Source organism: Loxodonta africana, chromosome 4, assembly GCF_030014295.1.
Source record: "Loxodonta africana isolate mLoxAfr1 chromosome 4, mLoxAfr1.hap2, whole genome shotgun sequence".
In the NCBI taxonomy this organism is placed as follows: Eukaryota; Metazoa; Chordata; class Mammalia; order Proboscidea; family Elephantidae; genus Loxodonta; species Loxodonta africana.
Window position 1 is genome coordinate 128,546,147 of NC_087345.1, and position 9,777 is coordinate 128,555,923.

Consider the following 9,777-nt stretch of genomic DNA (forward strand, 5'->3'; position numbering starts at 1 on the left):
TCTGTGCAAAAGTCGTTTACTGAAAACCATCAACAGCAATTGTTTAACATTACTGCTTCCTGAGGCTACAATACCAGCTGGGGCCAAAAAAGCCTGATGAAAGATTAAAAGAAAGATTTAAGGAACGAGATGCTCAGAGAGAGCTTTGAAAAGCTCATAAATATATGTGGGCATCTAGAAGGCTGTTTGTACAGGGATGTGTACATGCTGAGGAAAGATCTGAGAAGCCCCCAATCTTCTTGTAATGAAGGCTCAAACAATTGATTTTCAGATTTCCTTTTTCTAATATGACAGAGTAGAACTGCCCCATAGGGTTTCCAAGGAGCACCTGGTAGATTTGAACTGCTGACCTTTTGGTAGCTGCCAAACTCTTAACCACTATGCAACCAGGGTTTCCGTGTGTGTGTGTGTGTGTGTGTGTGTGTGTGTGTGTGTGTGCACAAAGCCCTGCCATCCTCTACAGATAACTACTTGCATTTTGATAAACAGCTTTTTGGTTGTTACTGGGCTTTAGTAGAGAGTGAGCAGTTAACCATGAGCCGACAAGTTACCATGCAACCTGAGTGCTGCTTGACCCAAAAAGTCGTAAAGTCTGGTGTGCACAGTAGCACTCTGCTGTCAAATTAAAGTGTTATAATTGATATAGGGATTGAGCAGGTCCTAAAGGTACAAGTAAGTTCATGACAAAGTGACCCAAATGCCCATGGTCCATACTCTTGCTATATTACCTACCTTCTTTTTCCCAGCCTGCACATATGGCCTTATGCGAAGTTTCCTACCGTCAGTTGACTTAGGAAGAGAAATCTCAGGCCTAGTTTACAGATGGTTCTGCGTGAAATGTAAGCACCGCTTGAAAGTGGACAGCTATAGCACCAAAGACCCTTTCCGGGACCTCCCTGAAGGACAGTGGTGAAGAATCTCTCCCAGTAGGCAGAACTTTAAGCAGTGCTCCTGGTTGTTCATCTTAGAAGAGAAAATGGCTGAATGTGCAACTGTACACCAATTCATGGGCTGTAGCCAATAGTTTGGCTGGATGGTCAGAGACTTGCAAGGGACATGACATGATTGGAAAATCAGTGACAGGGATGAATGGAGAAGAAGTGTGTGGATAGATCTCTATTCTGAATACACAAAAAAGCATGAATATATTTGCAACTAATGCGAATGCTCATGAACATGTGACCTCAACTGAAGAGAATTTTAATAATCACCTGGATAGGATAGTATGTTGTGTGGATACCAGCCAGCCTCTTTCTCCAGCCACTCCTGTCATTGCCTAACGGGCTTATGAAAAATACGGCCGTTGTGCCAGAGATGGAGATTATCCATGACCTCAGCAAGACTTCCACTCACCAAGGCCAATCTGGCTTTAGTGACTGCTGAGTGCCCAATCTTTCAGCAGCAGAAACCACATAAAACCAATTGCTGCTGAGTCGATTCTGACTCGTAAACACCCTATACCCCAGTGCCGTCGAGTCAATTCCGACTCATAGCGACCCTATAGGCCAGAGTAGAACTGCCACATAGAGTATCGAAGGAGCGCCTGGCAGATTGGAACTGCCGACCCTTTGGTTAGTAGGAGAGAGTAAAACTGCTCTGTAGAGTTTCCAAGGAGCTCCTGGTGGATTCGAACTGCCAAACTTTTAGTTAGCAGCCAAACTCTTAACCATTATGCAAACAGGGTTTCCAGAAACCGACATAGAGTTCCCTATACAACATCATTTCATGAGTGCCATCAGCCAGCAACCTGATGATATTGAACCACATCCATCATGGAAAGGGAAGAATTTTGTTATTATGGGATAGGCACTTATTCTGGATATGGATTTGCCTTCCCTGCACACGATATTTCTGCCAAAACTACTATCTGTGGACTTACAGAATGCCTTTTCAACTGTGATGGCATTCCACACAGCATTGCTTCTGATGAAAGTACCCACTTTACAGCAAACAAAGTGTGGCACTGGACCAATACTCACAGAATTCACTAATCTTACATGCTTCTCATCATATTAAAGCAACTGAATTGGTAGAAGAGTAGAAAGGCCTTTTAAAAAGTCAATTATGGCTCCAACTAGGTGGCAATACTTTGCAGGGGTGGGTAATGTTCTCTAGGAGGCTGTATGTGCTTCAAATCAGTGCACAATATATGGAGCTTTTTCTCCCATTGCCGAGATGCATTGGTCTTAGAATCAAAAGGTAGAAATGGGAGTGGTACCACTCATTACTACCCTTAGTGATCCACTCACAAAGTTTTTCTTCCTGTGCCTGTGACCCTAGGTTCTGCCGGCCTATTGGTGTTACTTCCAAAGGGGGCGAAGTTTCCACCAGGAGACACAGCTAGGATTCCACTGAACTGGAAGCTGAGAATGCCACCTAGCCATTTTGGACTCTTCATTCCTTTAAATCAACAGGCAGAGAAGATAGTTACTCTATTGGCTGGCATGATTGATCGTAATTGCCGAGGGGAAATTGGACTGTTATTACACAGTGAAGGTAAAGAAGAATAATGTCTAAAAAAAGGCAATACCTTAAGGAGTATCTTAGTACTACCATGCCCTTTGATTAAGGGCGAAGGAAAATTAAAATAATTCAGGCAGGACTCCTAATGTCTCGGACTCTTCAGGAATGAAGGTTTGTATTACCTCATCAGGCAAAGAACGATGACCTGCTAAGGTGCTTGCTGAAGGTAAACGGAATATGGAATGGGTAGTGAAAGAAAGTATTTATAAATACCAGCTAAAAAAAACATGACAAGTTGCAGAAATGAGGATGTAATTGTTATGAGTACGTCTTTATGTCTTCCTTCTTATAAATATATTTGCATATGTTTATGCATAGATATAGATATAGCTATATACCCACAAAGTGTCTGTCTGTTGCACTGTGGTGGCGTAAGTGTTGCTGTGATACTGGAAGATTTGTCACTGGCATTTCAAGAGCCAGCAGGGTCTCCCTTGTTGGACATGTTTCAGCAGAGCTTCTAGACTAAGAGGGAATAGGAAGAAGGACCTGGCAGTCTACTTCTGAGAAAATTAGCCAGTGAGGACCTTACGAATAGCAATAGAACGTTGTCTTACATAGTGCTGGAAGATGAGCCTCTCAGGTTGGAAGTAACTCAAAATACAAATGGGGAAGAGCTGTCTCCTCAAATTAGAGTTGATCTTGATGTGAATGCAGTCAAGCTTTCAGGAACTTCATTTGCTGGTGTGGCATAACTCAAAATGAGAAGAAACAGGTGCAAACATCCTTTAATAATTAGAATGTGGAATGTACAAAGTATGAATCTAGGAAAATTGGACCTCATCCAGAATAAAATGAAACACATAAACATCAAGATCCTAGGCATTAGTGACCTGAAAAGGGCTGGTGTGGGCCATTTTAAATCAGAAAGTCATACGGCTTACTATGCCAGGAATGACAAATTAAAGAGGAATGGCATTGCGTTCATTGTCAAAAGAACATCTCAAGTTGCATCTTAAAGTACAACCCTGTCAGTGAAAGGAAAATATCCCTGTGCATACAAAGGACTTCAGTTAATACAACTACTATTTTAATTTACTCTCCAGCCACTAATGCCAAAGATGAAGAAACTGAAGATTTTTAGCCACTTCTGCAGTCTGAAATTGATAATACATGCAATCAAGACTCATTGATAATTATTGGCGACTGGAATGCAAAAGTTGGAAACAAAGATGAAGGATTGGTAGTTGGATAATATGACCTTCCTGATTATAGATACAATGCCAGAGATTGCATGATTATGTGTTGTACGACCAACAGTTTCTTCATTGCAAATACCTTTTTTCAACAACCTAAAAGACAACTATATACGTGGACCTTGCTAGATGGAATACACAGGAATCAAAGTGACTACATTTGTAGAAAGAGATGATGGAAAAGCTCAATATCATCAGTCAGAACAAGGCCAGGGGCTGACTGCGGAACAGACCATTAATTGCTCATATGCAAGTTCAAGTTGAAGCTGAAGAAAATTAGAATAAGTCCATGAGAGCCAAAGTACAACCTTGATTTAAACTTTGGAGACGATCTCAAGAAAAGATTTGATGAATGAATACTAATGACAAAAGCCAGACGAGTTGTGGAATGACATCAAGGACATCATACATGAAGAAAGTAAGAGGTCATTAAGAAAAGAGGAAAGAAAGAAAAGAAGACTCTCTGAAAGTTGTTCTTGAGAGGAGAGTGGCAAAAGCAAGAGGAAGAAATAATGAAGTAAAAGAGCTGAAAAGAAGATTTCAAAGGGTGACGTGAGAATACAAAATATTATAATGAAATGTGCAATGACCTGGAGATAGAAAACCAAAATGGAAGAACACACTTGGCATTTTTCAAGCTGAAAAAACTGAAGACAAAATTCAAGCCTTGAGTTGCAATAGTGAAGGATTCTATGGAGAAAATACTAAATGACGCAAAAAGCATCAAAAGGTATTGGATGGAATACAGAGAGACACTGTACCAAAAAGAACTGGTCAATGTTCAACCATTTCTGGAGGTAGCATATGATCAAGAACCTATGATACTGAAGGAAGGGGTCCAAGCTGCACTGAAGACATTGGCGAAAAACAAGGCTCCAGGAATTGATGGAATACCAAGTGAGATATTTCAACAAACAGATGAAGCTCTGGGAGTGCTCACTAGACTCTGCCAAGATATTTGGAAGACAGCTACCTGGACTACTGACTGGAAGAAATCCATATCTGCAGCCATTCCAAAGACAGGTGATCCAACAGAATGCAGAAAATATAGAACAATATCTTTAGTGAGTCCAAATTGACTCGACAGCAACAGCTTTCGTTTTTGGTTTGGCAAGTAAAATTTTGCTGAAGATCTTTCAAAAGCATTTGCAGAGTACATCCAGAGGGAACTGCCAGAATTTCCAGCCAGACTGACAAGAGTATGTGAAACAAGGGATATCATTGCTGAAGTCAGATGGATTCTGGCGGAAAGCAGAGAGTACCAAGAAGATGCTTACCTGTGTTTTATTGACTATGCAAAGGCATTTGACTGTGTGGATCATAACAAATTATGGATAATGTTTCGAAGAATGGGAATTCCAGAACACTTAATTGTACTCAAGAGGAACCTGTACATAGACCAAGAGGTAGTTGTTTGAACAGGACAAGGGACTACTTCGTGGTTAAAAGTCAAGAAAGGTGTGTATCACGGTTTTACCCTTTCACCACACTTAATCAATCTGTACCCTGAGAAAATAATCTGAGAAACTGGACTATATGAAGCAGAACAGGGCATCAGGAGTGGAGGAAGACTCATTAACAACCTGTGTTATGCAGATAACACAACCTTGCAAGCTGAAAGTGAAGAGTCCTTGAAGGACTTACTGATGAAGATCAGAGACCACAGCCTTTAGTGGATTGCATCTCAATATTAAAAAAGAAACAAACAAACAAACAAAAATCCTCACAACTGGACTAATAAGCAACATCATGATAAATGGAGAAAAGGTCGAAGCTGTCAAAGATTTCATTTTACTTGAATCTACAGTCAATGTCCATGTAAGTAGCAGTCAAGAAAACAAATGACCTCTCTGAGGTTTTAAAAAGCAAAGTGTTAAAAAGCAAAGATGTCACCTTGAGGACTAAGGTTCACCTGACCCAAGCCATGGTGTTTTCAATCAGCTCATACGCATGTGAAAATCATCGTTCTATGTTTTCCACATTTTGTTGGATCACCTGTCTTTGAAATGGGTACAAATATGGATCTCTTCCCATCAGCAGACCGGGTAGCTGTCTTCCAAATTTCTGGGTATAGTCTGGTGTGTACCTCCAGTGCTTCATCTGTTTGTTGAAACATCTCACTTGGTATTCCATCAATTCCTGTGAATAAGGAAGGCCAAAGAACGATTAATGTTTTTGCATTGTGATGCTGGCGAAGTATATTGAATATACCATGGAGTGCCAGAAGAATGAACAAACCTGTGTTGGAAGAAGTACAGCCAGAATGCTCCTTAGGAGCAAGGATGGCGAGACCTCATCTTACAACTTGGAACATGTTATTAGAAGGGACCAGTCCCTATAGAAGAGCGTCATACTTGGTAAAGGAGAGGGTCAAAGGAAAAGAGGACTACCTTCAACAAGGTTGATTGACACAGTGGCTGCAATAATGGGCTCAAGCATAACAATGACTAAGAGGAAAGTCCAGGACCTAGCAGTGCTTCATTCTGTTGTATACAGGGTCACTATCAGTTGGAACTGACTCAATGACACTTAAAAACAACACAATTTAATTTGGATTGAACTCTACCATTTACTATTTACTTTCCATTTGTAATTCTAAACATGCCTTACTTTTCATTTGCTTTTTTATATTCTGTTGAAATATTTTCATTGTTCTACTTTTCTCTGTAAAAGCTTATTTATTCCATTTACTTTATTCTTTTAGTAGTGCTCTACACTTTACAGTATACATTCTTTATTCACTCAATAATAACAGATTATAACTTTTGCCATTTCTCAAACAGTGAGCAGACTTACTGCCATTACCTTTCTTTCCTGCTTCCTGCCACATTTGCTCCACTGCATCCTAATGCAAACAGATATTTAAAATTAGAAATGTTATAATTAACATTTTCTGTAGCCAATATCAATTTAGGTGTACTCACATAATTTTTTTTTCCTTCACTTTTATTTGCTTTCTGAATATCCAAGCTTTCATCTGGGATAATTTTTTCTTCTGCTAGAAGATTTTTTAGTAAATGCTGTAATGACAATCAGTTGGTAACTAATTCTTTTCTTTTTTCAATTCCTTGAAAATGACATAAGTTTGCCATCATAATAAAAGGACCTTTTCACTGGGTACTAATTTATAATTTTCTCACACTTCATAGGACACTGGTTTCTGCCATTATTAAAATTGGTCACAGTCAACAATTATATATATATATATCCATTATATATACATAGTGTAGCAATTTTGACTACTCTATCATTTCAAGTAATTTTTATTATGCCTTTCTATTGTTTAAGCATAGATTTTATTAGGTATTAACACCACAAAAATCAATCGGTATTATAACATATAACAAAGCCTATAGTGGCATATAGCACTATTTAATTGAAGACATCAAAAGCAAAAGTCTGAAATCAGGGAAAAGAAATCAAACACTTGGAAACTGAATAATACCCTGCTCAAAAAAGACTGGGTTATAGAAGACATTAAGGAGGGAATAAAGAAATTCATAGAAGGCAGGGAGACTGAAACACTTCCTATCAAAACCTCTGGGACACAGTGAAAGCAGTGCTCAGAGGTCAATTTATATCAATAAATGCACACATACATAAAGAAGGAAGAGCCAAAATCAGAGAAATGTCCCTACAACTTTAACAAATAGAAAGCAAGAAACAAAAGAATCCATCAGGCACCAGAAAAAATAAAAACTAGAGCAGAATTAAATGAATTAGAAAACAGAAAAACAATTGAAAGAATTAACAAAGCCAAAGGCTGGTTCTTTGAAAAAATTAACAAAATTGATAAACCATTGGCCAGACTGACTAAAGAAATACAGGAAAGGAAACAAATAACCTGAATAAGAAATGAAATGGGCCATATCACAACAGAACCAACTGAAATTAAATGAATCACATCAGATTACTATGAAAAATAGTACTTAACAAATTTGGAAAACCTAAAGAAATGGATGAATTCCTAGAAACACACTACCTACCTAAACTAACACAATTGGAAGTAGATCAATTAATAGACCCAAAACAAAAAAAAGAGATTGAAAAGGTAATCAAAAAATTCCGCCCCCCTCCCCCGGAAAAAAGCCCTGGCCCGGATGGCTTCACTGCAGAATTCTACCAGACTTTCAGAGAAGAGTTAAGACCACTACTACTAAAGGTATTTCAAAGCATAGAAAAGGATAGAATACTACCTAACTCATTCTACAAAGCCAGCATATCCCTGATACCAAAACCAGGTAAAGATGCCACAAAAAAAGAAAATTACAGACCTATATCCCTCATGAACATAGATGCAAAAATCCTCAACAAAATTCTACCAAATAGAATTCAACAACATATTTAAAAAAATCCACCATGACCAAGTGGGATTTATACCAGGTGTGCAAGGGTTGGTTCAATATTAGAAAAACAATTAATGTAAAACACCATATAAATAAAACAAAAGACAAAAACCACATGATCTTATCAACTGATGCAGAAAAAGCATTTGGCAAAGTCCAATACCCATTCATGATAAAAACTCTCAGCAAAATAGGAATAGAAGGAAAATTCCTCAACATAATAAAGGGCATTTATAGAAAGCCAACAGCCAACATCATCCTAAAATGGAGAGAGCCAAAAAGTATTTCCCTTGCGAACAGGAACCAGACAAGGATGCCCTTTATCACCGCTCTTATTCAACCTTGTGCTGGAGGTCCTACCCAGACCAATAAGACTAGACAAGGAAATAAAGGGCATTCAGATTGGCAAGGAAGAAGTAAAATTATCTCTATGTGCAGATGACATGATCTTATACACAGAAAACCCTAAGGAATCCTCAAGAATACTACTGAAACTAATAGAAGAGTTCAACAGAGTTTCAAGTTACAAGATAAACATACAAAAATCACTTGGATTCCTCTACATCAACAAAAAGAACATCGAAGAGGAAATCACCAAATCAATACCATTCACAGTAGCCCCCAAGAAGATAAAATACTTAGGAATAACTCTTACCAACGATGTAAAAGAACTATACAAAGAAAACTACTGCAAGAAACTAAAAAGGACCTACAGAAGTGGAAAAACATACCTTGCTCATGGATAGGAAGACTTAACATTGTAAAAACGTCTTTTCTACCAAAAGCCTTCTCTCTATATATACAATGCATTTCTGATCCAAACTCCAACAACATTTTTTAATGTGATAGAGAAACAAATCACCAACTTCACATGGAAGGCAAAGAATCCCCGCATAAGTAAAGCATTGCTGAAAAAGAAGAACAAAGTGGGAGGCCTCGCTCTACCTGATTTTAGAACCTATTATACAGCCACAGTAGTCAAAACAGCCTGGTACTGGTACAACAACAGACACATAGACCAATGGAACAGAATTGAGAACCCAGATATAAATCCATCCACATATGAGCAGCTGATATTTGACAAAGGCCCAGTGTCAGTTAATTGGGGAAAAGACAGTCTTTTTAACAAATGGTGCTGGCATAACTGAACATCCATTTGCAAAAAAATGAAACAGGACCCACAGCTCACACCATGCACAAAAACTAACTCCAAGTGGATCAAAGACCTAAACACAAAGTCTAAAATGATGAAGATCATGGAAGGAAAAATAGGGACAATGTTAGGAGTGCTAAAAAAAAAAAAAAAAAAAAAGGCATAAACAAAGTACAAAACATTACTGCAAATGACGAAGAGAAACCAGATAACTGGAAGCTCCTAAAAATCAAACACCTATACTCATCTAAAGACTTCACCAAAAGAGTAAAAAGACCACCTACAGACTGGGAAAAAGTTTTCAGCTACGACATCTTCCGACTAGTGCCTGATCTCTAAAATCTACATGATTCTGCTAAAACTCTACTACAAAAAGACAAGCAACCCAATTAAAAATTGGGCAAAGGATATGAACAGTCACTTCACAAAAGAAGACATTCAGGTGGCTAACAGATACATGAGAAAATGCTCTCGATCATTAGCCATTAGAGACATGCAAATTAAAACTACAGTTAGATTCCATCTCACTCCAACAACGCTGGCGTTAATCCAAAAAACA